Below are 21,825 nucleotides of genomic sequence, written 5' to 3'. Positions count from 1 at the left end.
CTGTTCTATATTGAACAGGTGAGAAATGTTATTCACTAAGACAATCATACTGTCCTTATCCTAGGCAGGTGCAGCAGAAGGTGGATATAATCTAACACTGTAGATGGCACAAATAAACCAAACACAAGTTATAACAATACATTACATGCACTAGACACAAAGCAAATGTGCACTCAACATGAAAAACACAAACACTACGTAACACATGCATTTATACATGAAAAATATTAACATAACATTGATAAGACATGAAGAATAGCAACACAAGCAATGTATAAGCAAAATGCAACATGAAAAACACATGAATATAGCTCACTAATATAGAAATGCAACAGTAATGAGCACCCATTGTTTCCAAAATGGAAGCCGCAACATGCTTTTATGTAAACGAAAGGCATCAAGGCTTCACGAGAACTCAAAATACTGAAATACCAAAATACAGATCCGCACAGAGCTCTGACAGTAGCTAACAAAACAAGCCAAGGTTAATATGAATAAGGATAGGAATGTCCCAGTGAAAGCATGAGATAACGATTCCCAGGACGTAAGTCATATATTCTTAGATTAATTAAGAGCATAGCTACCCTTTGTAAGCCAGATGCAGGACAATTATAAACCAAAAGACTGCATGAAGAATAGCTCAAGACTGTGCCCAGTGATAAAAGAAACCATAGCACGCACATTAATATTAGCTAAAATCATATTAAATGCACAGTGAAATAATTCCAAACACGGTCCCATTGCACGTGACCCATAATTGAAGAACACTGCCTGTTCATTAGCAATGCCTGTTCATTAATGAATACAGCTAAGACACTTGCCTTACTCCTTACACATATCACGAGATGCCACGCAAGGCCAAATGCAAAGAGATCACGCTGGCTCATGGCTTAGAAATGAGGGCTGGTAGATTCTTTAATTGAAAGGAAAGCAGTCTGCAGACCTCTCTCCCACTACTCATGTCTGACTCATGACTTGACGGCCTGTCAGTTGTCCAAAGCTGGTCAATAAGAAGCCAACCAATCAGAATCCTTAATATTAGGCCGTCCATTATGTATTATGCCAACCAATTACATATTATACAGATTATGGGCCTCATTACGACCCTGGCGCTCCCCTAATGAAGGGGGCTGGTACAGCACCGGACCCCTTCTTTACGGGAGCGCCGATTACAAGCTTCCCTTTGCAGGACCCGGATCAGACGCCTGGTAAAACCAGGCATCCTTTCCGGGTCCCATGAGGGGAAGAGAGAGGTAATAACGGGCCTGTTGAAATCTACCTGTTATTACCTCCCTCCACATTCCCATTGAGCCCTACGGGGGCTCAAATGGTAATGGGGAATGGTTCCTGCAAGGAGGAATTACCGGGTCCTCCTATGTCAGAATGACCCGGTTATTCCTCATTATAGGAACCCGGTAATGGAGCCCGGTTTGGAGGCAGCCATGGAGCTAAAAGCTCCATGGCTGCCTCCAAACTCGTAATGAGGCCCTATGTCTTTTTACTATTATTACTTTAGAGGTGTTTTCAGGAGGAGCCATCACATTGTCATAACCCAATTAAATATTTTACACTTATAGAGTCTATATTTAGCCAATCCCCTTAACCAATCCCAAATTCCCTTCGGCTTTGTACTGATAAATTATGTTGTGATGTCAGCAATGTTGAGTCTTGAGTATTTAATCCATTGTTTACATTGAATTAATCGAGAGCTCGAAGACTTGTATGCTTGTATGCTGTCCCTGCTTTATTTCTATAATAATAAAGCTGGTTTTTGCCTAACAACACACATGCCAATCGTTTTGCCTCTCTAGGTGGTGCTGAAGTGCCATATATAAGCTTAAGCTGAACAATTGACAGTTCCTCAGAAACCAGCATTATTCATAGAGCGATAGAGGTCAGGAATGCTTCTCCTGGGAAGCCCAAATGACAAGAATGATGGCACATCCCAGGATTGGTCAATAATGTTTAAGCAGGAGATGCAGGAGGCTGCTGAGTTTTGCTTACCTGTCAGGAACACAAAGTTGTTGCCCTTGTCTCCAACCTACTAACTATCTAGAAGCAGACCCAGTTCTCATAACTCCTGTTTCCACTGGGAGGCATTGTGTCACAAACTGAACAGCAACATTATAAATCAACTTGCCAACATGATCCTTTCATGTATGTTGGTGCTTATCATGTCCTGTTTTTTTCTTCTTTGCATTCTGGGACTTGTATGTCTGTTTTTCTCTTTATAAAGCTCAGACTACAGGTTCAAGAAAGCAACACAAACACCAGGACTGGATACGCACCTACAGATTTGAATGGATAATGATGGTGTGGTATACTGCATGCTCTGATGGTTGTGCTGTGAGCTGTCCCTGCAATGTGTGAGGTAATGCGGAATGCAAGGGGTCTGGGAGTTCTGGGTTTGGTGGTTAGGAAGGGACTTCAGGATGAGAGCTGGGACATGGAAGTATGTTAAAGCCTGCTCTCCTGTTAAACTTCTACCATTGACCTGTAACAAATAAATTACATTCTTGTGTTGTACTTACCTTGTCCCTGCTTTGTTCCGGTGTCGTGGCTGTCCTTCCTGTGGTCTGGCATACTTCATTTTGGCGAGGAGTTGTTAGAAAGCGGACTTGGTTGGAATGCAGAACCATGAGGAGAGGAGGGATGTAGTGGCGAGGAAGAGCACCCTCCAGGGAGGCAGGATACAGCCATTGTGGCACAGAGAAGGGAGGTTGGAAGCTCCAGAGCCAGATGAAGTCAGTGGACTGTTCAGTTGGAGGCTGTTCCCCTGTAGTGTCGGGAGGAGAGAAGTTCAGTGAGCCCAATCCCCTTGTTTTTACTTTTAAAACCCATTTTCATTAAACTAAATCCTTTAACATATAAAAAATAAATGCATTAAATGCTTTTTTTTTTTAGATGCTTTTTTTTAGATGGTTTGGCTGTGAATGCTTTGGTAGTCAATGCAATGACCGGGTACCGGGCAAGGAACTGGGTGTGAATAGCCATGTGGGCAGTCAAAGGATATGCAAATAACCAAACAACACCTATAATATTTCTATCCCTCAACATTTGCCATGTCTCCTTATCTGTAGCTAATGCAATAGTTTCATCTGATAGATGACACTGAAGCGCCGCCTAATAGCCCATAGTAAAAATGCATGAGTTAGAAGGATGCATGTGGTCACATTCGTCCATTTTAGGTATGTACAGAATAAGAACATGAACTGAAGTTGTATTTAAGTACATAACGTAAACACGGCACTATCAGTCAGTCACCAATTATCTACAAGTCCCTTTCAATAGGTAAAAGTCCTTCTCCCCAAGCAACTACATCCTGGTTTTCCTAAAGTTTTATCAGCTGTAAAACTTCATGACGCTCATTTACAGGCTTTCCTGACCTTTGCTTATACTTTTGAGACTTGCTTCTCTGACCCCAAAGGGTTTACTCGACAGCAGTGTGTGTTCTGGCAGATAGCAATCAGGGAGAGACAAAGTAATTGCTTCTATGAGGCAAAAGGGGAAATTCCAACAGGTGGAATATAGAAAATACTTCACAGCCCATACATTGCAACTACTCCTAGAGCTGTTTCTGCTCAGTTTTTGAATGTCTGATTTTCTTGAGGTCTGGGTGCACTGGTTCGTTCATAGTTTGTAACATGACTACTTTTCTCTGAATTCCAATTAAAGTCAATTAGCAAAATAAGAAAATAGCCCGGTTTCCCCACTCCATAGTAGCATTTCAAAAGCTAAGAGAGCATGACATTTTTGTATATTATTGTTATTATTATTATAAGGGAATTCATTGAGTGCAGACTTAGCTTTGGGAAGCTACAGATCGCTTTACAAATCAGAGGGGGAAGGACACTGCGAGGAAAGCAGAGATACAGAGGAGCGGGGCAAATGCGATAATGACAGTAATGCCATTCTAAGAAGACATTTGCATGCTGGTTGTCCCAATATATGCCAGTTTTCCTACTTTGTCTCCTTTTGGTGAGCCCAATAAAGCTGTCACTCATTGCTAGAGGCATTGTGGGTGGAGAATTGCTGAAGTTGCTGAAGATGATGTATTAAAGTTGATTTATTGCACACCGAGTATTAACTATGCTAGACTAAGTAGACTGTTTTTTTTTTTTACATTAGATTTATTTCATATGAATATTTATAGGCATTTATTTTATTTCATATGAGTATCTGGCCTGTTAACCATTCGAGGTGTGACATTTTGCTTTTGGAACTTCTGCTATTAGGATTAGGTATGGAATAGTTCATGTATTGGCCTTATTAACTGCTTTGTTGTATGGAGCAAATACAAGCTCATTGAAACGTGTTGGTGTTTTATGAGTTTGGCTACATCAGAGTAATCTTACTCTCTGCGTGATTTCTTTGAAGTGAGGTTCTTTGATACCCTAAAACCAGTTGATAGGCATTGGAGGTTAGTAGCTTCTTTTATTAATTTATATCAGTTTTTTTTCTCCAGTAGAGTGGATACAATCATTTATCTGAGTTTGTTTTATAATGTTTGTAGATAATATAAGAAGGGAGGTGCATGCACGCCTGATGAACGGTTTTCCAAAATCACGTTGTGTGATATAGCAGGACATCTAACATGGGTGAACTTCATGTATGTTTTTAGAATCAAAGCCATTATTGATCAATATATGTTTTATATATGGTTTGCAAGAGGTATACTTGTTATTTTTTCTTTTATGAATTGTAAATTGCCGGCTTGATTCCAATTACCTATTCTTTACTATGAAAGAAGCACTTCAAAGTTACTTTTCTTATAATTGTGAAAAAAAGCTTTGTCTTTTGATTCATAATACTTTTGACTATATTGAATATATTTTTATCTATCAGCATTTGGGATTGTCCCTTGGTGAGAGCTATGGTATACCTCCAGAGTTCACTGCAGGACTTTTTTGACGATTAATGTTATTAGTGCCTCCTGGATAAGTGGCACTGTGTGTATGCCCCAATAATATTCTATTCGAACATTTTGCTGAATGATTGTACCTTACTTTGAATTTTGATGTGCGGTCCCACTTTCTTTTTTGCCACTATAAGAGGACATGATGACGCTGTACACAATAAGGTTGTATTGCTTTGGCAATGGAATGTTCCCACCCTGGCACTGCCTGTAGATGACACCATTGTCCTATATCATCTTTTTCTGCAGCCAGAACCGAAAATATGCTAAGATTGCCATCTTTGCCAGAACTGATTCACGTTGCTTCTCTCCCCTCGCTCGCCCCATAGGCAATACCCTCCCCTATCCCTCATATTCTCCCTCTACACACATGCACATAAATATTGTATTCATACAGGCACATGTACACATATTTGCACATGCACACATTGTAAACGGCAATTCCCCAAAGTAATCCAAAAAATTATATGAAAGTAATCAAACATAGAAATGCATACATTCCAAGGAAAAACAGCTTTTATTTGCAAATATAGCTTGGACAATCAGACAGCTTGTGGAACTGAACTGAGAACCATCTCAGCACGCTCACTCCAAGTTACAATATTTAAGGCAAGAAACCACAAAATGAACATGTTTTACAAATGTAGCATTCATTATAATCCTTACATTTCCATTGGCTACTTATCATTAAGCCCCTAAATAACACTATACATCACACAATATGATTGGAGGTTTCCTTTATGCTGACTATCAAAATACCACCCCTCAGACATGGCATCATTTCACAGTCAGCACAATATACAATGTTTTGATTGGCTGGCCTTCTTCGTGTTATAATTGATAAAAAAAAGCTTTGCCTTAATTGGGCACTGACACCTGAGACAGCTCTGGCTGAAGCATCCCACCAACGTGGATGAATCATACAGTGAGTGGAAATCAGTGAGGTCAAAAATGTGTTGCAACCAGTGCAACACCACAATTCCTTCCCCATAATTGGACCTTTTGGCTTGCCATCCTTTGTACTGGCTCACTCCGCGACTCCCATCTTGATAAATGTTCACAACTCTGGAAACAACCTCCTAGTTATCTTCTCACAATGAATATCTGCATTGAAAAAAAACATGTCTGAGTCCCTGCTCCTGGATATTCATTTCTTCTATTTATTCGTTTTACCAATTCACTTCATCACTATTCTTTTTTTTGTTGAAAAAATGTATTTCTATTAGTATGTTGGTGTACAAGATACAAACATAGAGAAGAAAATGAAAGCAATGAAGTTCTTCCCCCATCCCCCCACCCATCCCCCCAACACGCTTTGGAGTAGAGTACTTGTATGTGTGCACTTCAGTTAATCCTGAGAATGCATAGTCTTTGAGGGCAGTACGATTCCCTAAAGTAAACGTGGAGAAAGGACAGTATCAGTCCCCATTCCATAGAAAACATGTGTTGGTATCCCTGTGGCGAATATGTACCCCATTCAAGTGAGACTATATTCCAAACATTGTCAAACCATTCTTGCTCGTGCAGGGGTTCCTTCGATCTACATATTTGTACGATGGCCAGCAGAGCTGCAATACTCAAATTGGTGTGTGCCTTTCGCCTGTGTTTCGGCCAAGACCAACTGCTCTGGTCGCAGATGCCCAACAGACATTTTCTGGTACCGCTGCCGATTTGAGTGCCAAAATGTGTCTGGATGTTATTATTGACCGACCCCAAGTACCCCACAGGTTTTTGGCATCTCCACCAGATGTGTGTCCAGTTGCCTATTCCCCCACATTCCCTCCAGCAGCTCTGGGACATCTTGGTACTCACCAGGTCTAAACGTGCCCGTGTATAGTGCCATTGGGTCATAACCTTATACCAAAATTCCCAGATTTGTATGGCGCATGTCAGTTTGGGCATGTCCACCCATACTTGCTCCTACCCCTCCCCTGCTATGCTCTCCCCCAGAACGTTCTCTCATGTGCGCATATAAGAATAGTGCATGTTAGGGATTTCATCCACTACTTGCTTGTATAGTCTGGAGATAAGACGTTTATTACCTGGATTAGAGTTAAAGAACTTTTAAAATTGTGTCATGGGTCTAGTAGCAGCAGATCTATTAGGTGGAGCCATCAGCCAGTGTCAGAGTTGAAGATACTGCACTCCATCCTCTGCCCTCAGCCCCAACTCTGTCTTACAGTGGTCAAACATCATGATCTCGTCCTCCTGGAACATGTCCCTCATCCTGACACATCCCACAGCTTTCCAGCAGGGGAAGGCACCCCTCACCTGCCCTGCGGTGAATTGCGGGTTGCGAAATAGCAGGGAGAAGGGAGAGTGGAAGGATGTAGTGCTGTTTTGTGTGGCTACCTTGTCCCACATATCTTCCACTAGCTTTGTGATTGTGATTATATCCAAGTTTTGTGGCCTATCCGTTTTGCTATGCCAGAGGCTCTCCCCCCAATGAGGCTCCCACCACTGCTTTCTCCATTTGTGTCCAACGTTTCCCCAGTGAACCGATCTTTGATGACACGCAGTTGAGCCGCTAAGTAATAACATTTAATTTCTGGGAGGCCCAATCCTCCATTATGTGTAGGCGTCATTCCTGTTTTTAGCATCAGCATATGCCATCACTTTGTGCTCATCCCCCACAAAAGAGATGCCCCTAATGGACCCTGCTGTATGGACCCCAATGAGGAAGAGCTCAGGGTGAAATGCATATAGGAGGGAGGAGATGGGGCAGCCCTATTTGGTGCCTCTCCACAGCGGTATCATCTGGGAGATTTGGCTGTTTATTAGGCGACGGACCATTGGATTGCTAAAGTTTGCTCAAATCTTGTTCAGAAACTCAGAACTAAATCCCATCATTTCTATGGTGCAGAACAGAAAGGACTATTCGACACAGTCAAATACTTTTTCTGCATCTAAGGGCCGCCTGGACCTTCTTCAGGATATATATTTTTTCTATGAGGTGGCATACGCTCCGAATATTGTTGTACGTTTGATGTCGCTTAATAAACCTTGTCTGATATGGGTGGACTAATTTCAGAAGAATGACCTTCAATCTGTTTGCTAGGGCTTTTGTATATATTTTTGCATCCATGTTAATAGGGACAATTGGCCTATAGGATCTGCACACGGTTGGTTCTTTAGCAGGTTTAAGGAAGAGGACCAGTTTTGCTTCCTCCATCGTCAGCGTGATATGACCACACTTACTGAAAGAGTTATATGGGTTAGCTTTGGTGCTAACAGAGATTGAAAGGTCTTGTAGAATATGGCTGGGAAACCATCTGGGTGGGGGGGGGGGGTTATTTTGTGGGAGGCTTCTAATCGCATCCAGCACTTTTTCTGTGGTGATGTCAGCCTCAAGCGATTCCCGGGGTGATCTTGGGAAGCGGGAGTGAGTGCAAATATAACATCTGCAAGAATTGATCAGTATGATCCGATGAGTATATGGATGAGTAGTAGGCCCTAAATAGCTCGATGATTTCAGGGTTTGTAATCACACTTATCGCATGGGGATCCTTGATCCCCTGGAATACCTGTGAGGCTGTTCTCTGTTTGAGCTGCGCAGCGGATCAGCCTTATTGGCTTCTACATAATATTTCTGCCTCATGTGCAACAGATGTGTCTCTGCCTTTTTTGTCTGGAGCAGGTCCAGTTTTACTCTGATGTTCCTATACGCCTTGCAAGATTTGGTCCCAGGGTCAGTCTCCATCTTTAGCATTGACCTCCCACAGATGCTGCTCTAGTTCTACTTCTAGGACTTTTGTTTGCTTTCGCTGGAGTCCCATCATCGCAATTAAATCTCCTCTACATCTCGCCTTCAAGGCATCCCATAGGATGCCATCGGATACTCTTGGGAAGAGTTAGACACAAAGTAATCCTTGATTTTGCTTTCCAGCTCTGTAAGCAGCACCACTTCTGTGAGCAATTCCTGTGGGAATACCCAGCTCCAGAGTCCCCTACTCTCTTGCAGGAGGTCAATAGTTATTGTAATTGGGACGTGATCTGTTAGTGTTATGCTGTGCAGGTCCACCCCTGTGATTCTACCCAGCAGTGTTACTGATGATCATATGTAGTTGATTCCTGTGAAGGGCGTATGTACATGCGAGTAATAGGTGTAGCCCTTCTCCTTCCCCCGAAGTGAGATCTTGTCATCTTTCAGGGCTAAATGTTCGATCCTAGCTTTGAGAGCACATGATGGGGGTAACTGCCCACAGTAAGTAGTGATGCTTCCAACCCTTTGCAGGTCCCATACCAAGTTGAAGTCCCCCATCACAAGGATCTCTCCCTTTCTGAACCTCTTTAAATCAGTGATAGTTGCCTTCAGGAAGCCATCTTGGCCGTAATTTGGGGCATACATGGTCAGCATTGAGAGCATGACTGCCCCTATTTGGATTGTAAGGAACAAATATCTCCCCTCCTTGTCTGCTCGCAAGTGAAGGACTTGGGCCGACACACCCACCCGTAGTGCGATGAGAACCCCTGATACCTTCCCATGGGCATTCACCTGGAATAGTTGGGGGTAATGCTTAAGCCTGGGCTTTTGCATTTCTTGATTTTGTATGTGAGTTACAAATCTGGATGCAGATGCAAGAGAAAACAGTCAACTTCCTTCCTTTTAATGGAGGGGCTTAACCCCTGCACATTAAGTGTCAAGCACTTGAAGACAGATAATTATAACCTACAGAAGCTCTGTTTGGCTGTTTGTTCCCTGCATCTTGGTACTTCTACTGCCCGAGTTGGTTGCATGCCTTTCCCACCCCTAAAATCCCCCTGTACTTCCAAGCCTTCCTCCCCTCACCCAAATGCAAACGCCCCTGCCCTCCCCACAACCTCTTCTAGTGTGAGCCAAAGTTCCAAACAAACCCTCAGGTACACCATCCTCGGCTTTAGCTCACCAACTCTTATAGGGCAAACCTGCAGGGTGTTCTAAAGCCCCTTGCATGGTTCCAAGTGGATTCTGGAGAGGCAAACCTCCATCTCTGAAGGACGCAGCTAGACATCCTTTAGTGGCTCGGGGGACTGCTACTTTTCATTTGCCTGCACTGTCAAATTGAAGTGGTAAGCAGTACTCCTGCAGGTTGCCTGTCCTGCAGGCCGGCACCTCATTGTCGATTCCCTCTGTGTGATCGTGTCGTCAGTGACCATTCTTATGATTTCTTCTTGGGGGGAAAACCGCCGCACCAGTCGGCTCAGGTTGTGTGTCCTCGTCGCTGAGCTGCAGAATATGAATTTCTTCTTCCCGCGTTGTTGTTCTGTGCTGCTGACCTTCCCAGGTTAAGAGAAGACTGCAGGGGAAGATCCACTTATATTTGATCTGCTTAGTTTGGAGGGCTCTCACCACTTAACACTCCCTTCGCTTCTTTAGGGTAGATTGAGATAGATCCTGATATAGATGGATCTCTGCCCCATTGTAAGTAATTTGCTCTGCCACACGTAGAATAAGCTCTTTTTGATGCTAACAGGCTAGTGCCACTAGCATATCTCTTGGCCGGGCACCCTGTTCTAGCCTTTTGGGCCAGTCCTATGCACTCTGTCGATGGAGATTTCTTCCACCTTTCCATCGCCCAGAAGATCTGTGAAGACTTGTAGAACTGTCTCTTTTAGGTCGGAGTCCCCCACATCTTCCGGCAGGTTCCGAATGCAGATATTGGATCTCTGGGATCTATTTTCCAGATCCTCCCACTGCAGCTCTATGCTGCAGGAGATCCTAACCAGGTCTTTCCAGGCTTCATCCATTTTCTGGTTATCCTCCACAATCTCTTTGAGTGCCTTCTCTGTGGTACCCATCTGTTCCTCGAGCATTGCAACGTCACTCTTCAAGTCGGCAATTGCTTGATTTATCTCAGAGGTAAAGATTGTGAACTGTGTTTGAATAGATGCGGTGAGTCTGTTCTGGAAGACATTAAAACAAGCCTCCAAATCTGCTTTGGACACAGTCATGGTGGTTGTTGCACTGTTCTCAGTTTCTGCCTGGGACTCTTGAATTGAAGCCTGCTGTGGGTGGGCATCGGATCTTTGGACCAACAATGTTGGAGGTTGCTGCCACATAGCGCTGCGGACGGGTGCCACTACCGGGGTGCCCCGCCCCTTACCCCCTGGCATTGGACTCTGATAAAGGCTGTATCTGTGATTGGAGATAAGTGGGAGCCACCATGGAGGGGGGCCTCAACTCCCCACTGATTCCCCTTTCATTAATATTACCTCCTGTGGGCTAGCGTCTTAAGAGTGATCCAACTTTGCTTCTTCTACGCCCAATGTACCTGTTGAGTTGTAGTAGGCAGCGGCTGGGCTCCAGACCGGTTGGTCTTACTGTGGCATTTGATCAATGGAGGGCAGTCAAAAAGGTAACCGTAGTAGTGCCGTGGTCTTTAGTCCTCCATCGCATTGGGACTGGGGCCTACAATGTGTTGTCTCTGGCCCTTTGTATATTCAGTGCACCAGCGCTGATCCGCTCACCTCGATGTTCCATACAGCTGATTTCCGCTCTGGAGATTTTCCTGGAGGTCACAGAGGGTTGCAACTCGGAAGCAGTGGGGTTCTTATGCTGCACAGCGCATAGTGCAGCTTGTGACCCGCAAAGGCATATCCCTGTCAAGCTTTTCTCCACTAATCAGCCCTCCTCCAGCCAATCCGCTGCAACTCCATGGACCCAGCAATGCACCAGGGCCGTCTGGTGCACAGTGTTTGATACTGGTGCACGCTGTTTCCTGTTGTCAGGTGCAGGCATCCCAAGCGGTGGTGATGTCATTGAAGAACGAATGGCACAGCCTGCCACACACTCACCCCGTCTCCACTGTTTGGCTAGCGCACCCTACTCCCACCAGTTACCAACGCTGGGTAGAGCTTACTATTAGTGCCGCAAAATGATATTTATCAGTGTCTGACCATTGCCGCCTGTGCCATTGCCTTGTTGTAAGGGCCTTTTCACAGACGGAGCTCACTGTGCTCATGTCCTCACCAGACGGTCGCCATCTTGGAATCTTCATCACTATTCTAAGTAACCTGCTTTCATTGTAGGGTGCTATGCTCCCAACCTAGTTCTTCGTTCTGGCAATGCAGCTTTCTGGGCTTTCTCGTGTATCACACTGTTTCCTACACAACCATTGCATAGTCATTCGTCTATGGCTGCTTGGAGCTTTATGCCCAAAAGCAGAAATAAAACGTGAGCAGGAACACCTGAGGTTCCGGAAGCAACTGAAGACCTTCCTTTACGCTTCTGCTTTCTCTCTCTCTCTCTCCCCGTCTGATGTTCTTGTTCTGCTGCGCTAACTGGTTAACTGGCCACCCTCTCTCACCCACATTTTTGTTTCCTCTGCAGGAATGTACGATATGGAGCCCTCACCCCTCCAACTCTAGCACGTTCCATAGGAAGACATGAGAAAGAACGGCCATATAGATGCTCGTATGGCTCCCAGAGGTTGTGATCCCTTGCACCAAATACTGGCTACAGGGATAGAAATCTTAACGGCCTCCACTTTGGACAGTACCCCAAATGAGATTGTACATGGCCTTTGTCCATGCAGCCACTTGGCAATTGTTCAATTAAGTAGAATGAATTTCTGTGCATGACAAAATAGTGGCTACCACTGCATAATGCCCCGAGGCCCATAATGTACTGCCCTCTTACTAACTTGCACCACTTTTATCTGTGCACTTTTATTATCACTCTGAGGATTTTCATGCTTTTAGGGTGTTAAAATAATATATATATATAACCTAGTACTTTTTTATTCGTCTTCCTCAGCTCATTGTACTCCTCTCCTTAAAGACGTGACTTGGCTTTTTGAATATTATCTGGACATGGCTGCATTATAATCATGTAACTACCTGCTGTTGCATGATTCATGTTCCTGAACAGGGGCAACACGAGCTCTGGGGATTTGTGATTTAGGAACAAGGAGTTAAGCTGTTGGGATGACTCATGGGATGGTTTGCTGTTGAACGCAATAAAGTATTTTGACTTTTTTAAAGAATATTTTCTTGTTGTAAGGAATGTGTCTTCAGTCGGGTGGATTAAACGGATAAATACTTTATTATATTTATGTGCACATTACTGCATACGAATGATGAGCTGCAGGGATAACTTGTGCCATAAGTCATCCCCACAGCTCAGCCCCAACACATATTTCTGGAGCCCTTGTCATCCAAGTTCCAGAACTTGAATGATGCCACAGCAAGGAGTTGTCAGACTACGGGCCTCATTACACGGTAGGTGGTAACCAAAGCCGCTATTAGCGCCATGGTTGCCGCCGGTATTTTACCGTGTCCGCCTTGGTGGATGGCGGAATTACCGCCCTACTCCAAGGTGAGCGGGGGCGGTAATTCCCCATTCACCAAGGCACTTCCCCATTCCCATTTTTGCCCCCATAGGGCTCAATGGGAATGGGGAAGGCGCTAATTACGGTACCGTAAATTGCGGTACCGTAATTAGCACCAAGGTCCCTTTGTGGCACCCTACTTTAACGGCTGGTAAAACCAGCTGTTAAGGTCGGGTCCTGCAAAGGGAACTCGTAGTAAGGCGGTAAGCGTTTACCAGTACCGGTGCCCTTACCGGTACCGGTAAACCCTTACCGCCTAACGCGTAATGAGGCCCTATGTATTGACTCTCCCACACGTCAGCAAAAGGCAATCCAGTGAAAGGGCGATCTTTGGTCTACAGCAACTACTTCTAAAATCGGTACAACCTTCCTTTTCTGCTAGTCTCTTTTTCGATGTGTTTTTTGTGGATTCGTTTTCTCGAAAGAAAACATTGAAAATCAAAGGGGGATGTGGTTAAGGTGGGGAATAGAGTTAAATTAATAGGGGAATGATGGGCTTGGGAGGAACCCACCCCTCCAAAAAGAAAACACATTTTTCCAATGGCTTTTTTCGAGAAAATAAATCGGCAGAGAACCCATCGAAAAATGACTGGCGAAAAATGAACATAGAACACTAACAGCATGATTTTCCTGATTTAGGGGCCCCGCAGAGACAAGTCTTGGGGCGTGTTTTACTGTTTGACTCAAAAAGATCCATGTAGAGGAACACTGTCAATGACAAGCCCTATCGAGAAGTGGTTCTTCTACATTAAAACTCAACATAAATACAAGTTTGTGCAGGGGACAGAATGCTCTGTTATAATACATGCCTGTCACCTTACTGTCAACTCTCTCAAAGGCTCAGAGATTTTCCCCACTATGTTTTTGCTCATACCATATGGGTAGGTGACCGACCGTCCATGCTAAATCAAAAAAAACAAAAACATTCGAGACAAAGATTCGCCTTATATAACTCAGACCCTTTATTCAGCTACTGGTCGAAAAACTAGGGTGTCATACTTTCTATAGATAAAGCTCATAGGACATGCAGGATCACATGAGCACGGGAGCACATGGGTGCTACTTTCTGCCTATGGCAACTGAGGCCTTCCTTTCTTGAGTAATGAACTGCTGAATCGCTACAAGTCACCCCATTTTTCTCTGCGTCTCTTTTCCGTCTTTATCCCTCTCTATCATTCTCTCAGTATTAGTTGTTTTCATTCTACATGCACTCCTTGCATATTTGTATTGATCGGCACAAAGGTGCAAACAAAAAGTGTATTCATTCAATCATTCTATCTCTAGTGCAAACATGTCATTTTCCTTCCTCACACTTGCGTCAATAGCCAAGCCGGTCCTGTAAATCGCAACACGTATGCTGCAGAAGCATTTCCACCCGGATTGGGTTTGTTTGTTTGTCTGATGATTGTTCACCGTGAACTGTCCACAATAAATCTGCTCGCATTATAATTATCAGAATTGCTCCCCTCCACGTCCACTGCACCCCTACAGCGCCAGTTCCGTCACTTTTATTTATTGTTTCAAAAAAATGTTTCCGTCTCCCGCCTCCCATGTTGAGCTAGCAGGGGACAACCGGACAACCGTGCAATCCCACAAGGCCACAAATACTGAATATAGGCAGCGGGGAACACTCCTGCAATCCCCGCTCCACATGTTCGGTATGTTTTATAATCAATTGAATGGTACTGACCGAATTTCGGTCAAATGTACCATTCAATAAATTATAAATAAACAATTTGGCTAATACCTTTCCACCCATATGCAGCAGAAACATAGATCCCACTATGCCGCAGAAACATATTTGTCGTATATCTGTAGAAACATACCCACCTGCATGCTTGTAGAAACATATTTTACACTGCTGCCAGAAGTGAGCACAGAACCCTTTCCACTTAGTTTCCGATATCATAACTTGGGGGTGCACTCAAGGATGACCTAGGACCTGGAGACACTCAAGGTTAAGGCCAGGGCCTCCCACAAACTACTACCACTAAAACAACCTGAACTTGCATAGAGTTCTCCCACCTGCACAAGGGCTCCAGAGAAGTCATGTCTCCACTTGTTCTTACTCCACAATCCTTCCCACTCACCCATCAACTTTCTACTATCAGATTGTTTTAGTTTCGGCTATTAGGTGGCACTTGGACACCACCTAGAAGGTGAAACTATTACATTCGAGTACAACTAGGAGCGACACACAGCTTGTAGGTGTTGTTTGGTTATTTACCCACCCATTGACTGGCCATGCCCATACAAATTGCTATGGCCTTTTCCACCCTATACCTTCCTGCCCAAAACCGATTCTCCTGGTATCTCCTTGAGCTACCTTTACCATGGAGTAACATCAAGCTTTGGCCAGCCAGTATTATTTCTAAGCTGTCTACAGAGAGTTAATGGCTTAATTGCAGCTATAACATGCACTACAGGTGAGATAAAAAAAAAATGTCTTAACAAAGTGTGCCTTCAGCCACTTGCTTTATGTCTATTCCTTGCCCAAAGCCCTCTTAAAAACAAGCATCGATAAAGCCAACAGTTTTATCTGACTTTCTTAGACGAATCACACCTGGTATGGGCTGTTTGAGACCTGTAAAATAATGTGATTTCATGTTTACTATTTTGTAAGGCTTTTTCCCCACCTTACAATGTGCTCATCAGAAGTAGCCTCCTGATGAAAGAACACGTTCTAATTTGGGATTGCTTATGTACAGCTTTAAACAGACTGCTGCCATTGCACTCCATCATTACATTTGATTGGCAGAATGTGTTCTTTACATCTAACCATTTATTATGGCCATCACTTTGCTTCTCAATGCATAAACTGCATCTAGTTGTAAACCGTTTGTGGATGATGTGTAAGAAACCCTCTACATTGATTTCTGAAAAATAATTATTCATTTTTAAACAGGGATTTTTACTGTGCTAGCTGGGACATTTGCACAGTGGCTGCTTTCAAAAGGGAAAATACTTCAACTTCTATGTTTTTTTCATAGTTAATGAAAATGTGTTTTCTGAGTGTTATGAGCTCTATTCCTAGTTTTACTAAGCCTGTGCACACCTTTTTCTATAACTACTTCATGAGTAGCCACATATATACCCTCGTATTTTCCATAACGTTTTCTGAAATAGTTACAGCATCTCCTTTTATTTTCAGTTTGCCCTGTTTTGAAGACCGAAGTTGTGGGCTGCAGGGGACATAATCTACCCTTAATATTGGTTTGCAGATGGAGGCAAATCAAAATGTTTCTTGAAGTACCTTTACGCTCATTGATAACATTGCAGTCCAAGCTCAAATGTATTGCACTCGTGTTGTGCCAGGGAGACAGGAATCCAGGAGAAGGCCATCCAGTCATGTGTTGCTTGGAATTCTGGGACTTGCAGTTTTCCTAAATTTCAAATGGGAAAGAACAGACTACAAGCCCATTAAACCAAAAGAAAAAACAGGACTGGATGGCCATCTCACTCATGGCCAACTGAACCTTGAGAGATTGAGAATCTAGAAAACCAAATAAAAAGAATAACACAACAATGAAATAAGGGTCTGAGGGTGTGAATCTCCAAACATTTTTAAGTTTCAGCATTTAGGGGACTCTTTATGCTGCCTACAAGCCACAACCATTGGCATGGGATGTGAAACTAGGAGAGAGATGTGATGTGAGGGAGGACACACTTGCTGTGGGTGTTGTTTGGGTTTGTAAGCACCCATTGCAAACCTATGGCCATGTTAGTCCTTATGACCATTCTCACCCCCTACCTGACCACTCCCATCAAACCCTTCCCCCAGCATGTCTTTGCACTAGATTTTTGCTTTTTAAGGGGAAACCTATGTTATTTCTACGCTGTCTTCTGTAATGTAATGGCGTTTGTGTGACTATAAAGCAGCTTCTGGGTAATATAACGTCTAACCAAGTGTCCTTTCAGGCACTTAAAGTTATATGGTCCTTGCATCTGTTCCTTGCACTGAAGTCCCTTTTTAATAACAAGCGTTCGCAAGTCGATAGTTTTGACTGGGGTGTAGACATTGGATAGGTATTTGCCAGGTACTTTCATGATATATCAGGGAGCCAACATCATTTGCCAGCTGATAGTCCCATTATGGCAGTACCTAAAATATTCTTTGGCCATGCCAAAATAAAAGCCAAAGCTGCTGGCTTTGCCAATGCTTATTTCAATTAGTGTCTGCAATCTGTACTGCATCTGTTCCATGCAGGTCTCTCATTACCATCCCCCAAACATTAAGGGGGTAATTCATAGAATTTAGCGCACAAGTGGCGCACAGGGCTGGCGCACAGTGTGCGCGTGCAAATCTCTGTGCCAGCCGCATGCGCTAAAATCAATTTTCGCGCACAGCGTATTCATGGATTTTAGCTAACAAAACCAGCCGTGGGCACAGTGGTGCAGCGACCCTGCAGCAGCGCCAGTTACGCCCCCAAGAACGCCCCTCGCGCAGGGAAAAGCCATCAAAATCCCCAATCCAGCGCAAAGGGCTGCGCTAACCCTGTACCAGTATACATGGCCGCCACACAGCACACGGCAAGCGGGGGACGTGTATTACTGGGGTTCGCAGGAAGTTTCACACGCGATAGGCCCTGTGCGAGTGGGGTATGTGTATTACTGGGGTTCGCGGGAAGTTTCACACGCGATTGGCCCTGTGCGAGTGGGGTACATGTATTACTGGGGTTCGCGGGAAGTTTCACACGCGATAGGCCCTGTGCGAGTGGGGTACGGGTATAACTGGGGTTTGCAGGAAGTTTCACATGGAAAAGGGCCTGTGCGAGTGGGGTACGTGTATTACTGGGGTTCGCGGGAAGTTTCACACGCGATAGGCCCTGTGCGAGTGGGGTACGTGTATTACTGGGGTTCGCGGGAAGTTTCACACGCGATTGGCCATGTGCGAGTGGTGTACGTGTATTACTGGGGTTCGCGGGAAGTTTCACACGCGATTGGCCCTGTGCGAGTGGGGTATGTGTATTACTGGGGTTCGCAGGAAGTTTCACACGCAATAGGCCCTGTGCGAGTGGGGTACGTGTATTACTGGGGTTCGCAGGAAGTTTCACACGCGATAAGCCCTGTGCGAGTGGGGTATGTGTATTACTGGGGTTCGCGGGAAGTTTCACACGCAAAAGGGCCTGTGCGAGTGGGGTACGTGTATTACTGGGGTTCTCGGGAAGTTTCACACACGATAGGCCCTGTGCGAGTGGGGTACGTGTATTACTGGGGTTCACGGGAAGTTTCACACGCGAAAGGGCCAGTGCTAGTGGGGTACGTGTATTACTGGGATTCGCGGGAAGTTTCACACGCGATAGGCCCTGTGCGAGTGGGGTACGTGTATTACTGGGGTTCGCGGGAAGTTTCACACGCGATTGGCTCTGTGCGAGTGGGGTACATGTATTACTGGGGTTTGCGGGAAGTTTCACACGCGATAGGCCCTGTGCGAGTGGGGTACGTGTATAACTGGGGTTCGCAGGAAGTTTCACATGGAAAAGGGCCTGCGCGAGTGGGGTACGTGTATTACTGGGGTTCGCGGGAAGTTTCACACGCGATTGGCCCTGTGCGAGTGGGGTACGTTTATTACTGGGGTTCGCAGGAAGTTTCACACGCGATTGGCCCTGTGCAATTGGGGTACGTGTATTACTGGGGTTCGCAGGAAGTTTCACACGCGATTGGCCCTGTGCGAGTGGGGTACGTGTATTACTGGGTTTCGCAGGAAGTTTCAAATGCGTTAGGCCCTGTGCGAGTGGAGTACGTGTATTACTGGGTTTCGCGGGAAGTTTCACATGTGAAAGGGCCTGTGCGAGTGGGGTACGTGTATTACTGGGATTCGCGGGAAGTTTCACACGCGATGGGCCCTGTGCAAGTGGGGTACGTGTATTACTGGGGTTCGTGGGAAGTTTCACACGCGAAAGGGCCTGTGTGAGTGGGGTACGTGTATTACTGGGGTTCAAGGGAAGTTTCACACACGATAGGCCTTGTGTGAGTGGGGTACATGTATTACTGGGGTTTGTGGGAAGTTTCACACGCGATAGGGCCTGTGCGAGTGGGGTACGTGTATTACTGGGGTTCGCGGGAAGTTTCACACGCGAAATGGCCTGTGCGAGTGGGGTACGTGTATTACTGGGGTTCGCGGGAAGGTTCACACGCGATTGGCCCTGTGCGAGTGGGGTACGTGCATTATTGGGGTTCGCGGGAAGTTTCACATGCGATTGGCCCTGTGCGAGTGGGGTACGTGTATTACTGGGGTTCGCGGGAAGTTTCACACGCGCTTTCGCTGTCAGAGCGGGTACGTGTATCTAGTGGGGTGCACGGGGAGTCCCACACGTGAATTGGCAGTGTGGGTCCTCCCAGGTGTGCCCTCCACCCCATCCACGGCCCCTGCAGGCAACCCACAACACAGGGGACTACCCTGGACCCCTGGGCATGCCCCCCAGCCAGCACCAACTCATGTTCCCCTGCAGCCCCACCCCCCAGCAGTGAGGGGCGCCTGCCAGAAGGCCCCCACTCATGTCCCACTCATGTCTCTCTGCACCCCCACCCCCCAGCAGTGAGGGGCACCTGCCAGCAGGCCCCCACTCATGTCCCCCCTACACAAAATAAAGAAGCACAATCATGGGCCACTTCTACACCAAAAAACCACATCACGCCACCCCATTTTTGAGACGCAATGATTTCCCAATCCACCCCACACTGACATGCCTATCTCAAGACACAAACCAAAAGTCAACTATGTACATCAACACATGTCCGTCACACAGATACATTGGTTGGCATTGATTGTGTAAACACACATTTTCACATGCATCAACCCAATGAGCGAATCCCACACATGGAAATAAAATATGAATATGTATTATGTACAAAAATAAATAAATGAAATGAAATCATACAAAAATAGCAAACATGAAATGAAAAGCATGTGCAAAAGATGAGTGAATGAAAATTATCACCATGCCAAAAAGATTTGAAAGAAAAACAGTCCAAACTCTCCCTCCACCAACGCAAATCCAAAGGAAAGGTAAAAAAGAAATCCATTGCTTCATGTTCATAATGAAAAAAAAACATTCAAATTATTCCATAGTCCAACTATTTACAATGCATTATCCCAAAAAAAAATCCATTACTCCATGTCCATAATGAAAAAAAATATTTTAATTAATCCATGATCAAACAATTCACAATCCATTGTCCAAAAGAAAAATCCATGAATCCATGTGCAAAATCCAAAAAATAAATCAAATCAATCCATTGTCCAACTATGTAAAGGGTCCATGACCCAACCAAACAAATGAAACCTACCTAAGAAACTACATAAAAATAAAACTATATACAAATGTGTGTGGCATTGTCCATTGACCACAAATAAAAGGAAAAGGAAACCTAACTCTAAAAACTATTTACAATGGCACCAGGCTAGTCCGACGGCTCACTTCCCGTTTTTCCTGGGCCAGGGCATCATCGAACTCCTGCTCGATGTCCCGGAGGCGGTCCCCTTCCATGGCCCGAGGGTTCGCAGGGACGATGACATGTGGACCTCCAGGTCCCTGCAAATTGCCTCGAGGCACTCGGCCCGCCTCAGAGCCCTACGCATGGAGTTCTCCGCCCTGACCATTGTGAGCCATGCCTCTTCTGCCCGCTGCCGCTCCGCATCTATAGCATGGCCTAACCGCTGCCACACAGATGACACTTCCAGTCATGGGTCCTCCTGCCCTCTGGCCAATGCCTGCCCCTCCGATGTTGAAGGCCCCGAACCATCATGGCTCCCACCATGTTGCTGCTGCTGCTGTGCCTCTGCCTGTGCCCTGGCTCTTGCTGCCTGCACATCCTCCTCCGGCTGGGGTGCAGTTGTTGAGGTGGCCACACCTGCTGGACTTCCGACTCCTGACTGTGGCAGGGATGTGTCCTCCACCAGCCTGGCCGCAGGTTCAGAGGCAGCTCCACAGGGTACCCAGGTGATATATGGGTGGGAAGATGGCATGGAGGACGACTGACGCATAGGGGGTTCAGGTGAGGAGGGGGTCGGAACAAGGTCCAGCAAACAGAGGAATCCAGCCCTGGTGACCCGTCCCAGTAGGTCAACGAGGCATTCGAGATGACGTGCAGTGTCCTCAAGAAAACACTGCAGGTCAACTCGCATGCCCCGTTGACGCAACGCCATCCCACTCAGGACAGGCTCAACCCGGTCCCGGATAGCCACGTCTGCAGGGAGAGGAAGGCCAGTTGTTGTAAGCGGATCCCCTCCCTGAAAACGGGTCTGGACGTAGGCATCCCTGCTGGTGCAGGATGATGCAGTCACAGGATCGGGGACATGATTACACACAGGCACCTCTGTGGTGGCCTGTGCTGCCTCCAGTCCCTGCCCCTGCACTGCACCACTAGCACCAGTGGAATCCCAACCTCCAGACCCCGTGTCTGTCCCTTGCACGGCCTCCTCCTCCACCAAATGCCCCACCAATCTGGATGACTCCATGCCATCTTCCTCCGTCGGACCCTGTGGGGTCTCAGCTGCCCTTTCTGCTGCCGAGGAGTCCAACTCTGACCTCTACCTCTTGGACCTACCCTCGGCAGCTGCGGCCTGGGACGAGGCACCGGACTCCTCTCTCCCTGACG

Source organism: Ambystoma mexicanum, chromosome 1p (assembly GCF_040938575.1).
Source record: "Ambystoma mexicanum isolate Mex_15411 chromosome 1p, UKY_AmexF1_1, whole genome shotgun sequence".
NCBI classification, from domain to species: domain Eukaryota; kingdom Metazoa; phylum Chordata; class Amphibia; order Caudata; family Ambystomatidae; genus Ambystoma; species Ambystoma mexicanum.
The sequence above is the reverse complement of the archived record's forward strand: the minus strand, read 5'-3'. Positions refer to the sequence as shown.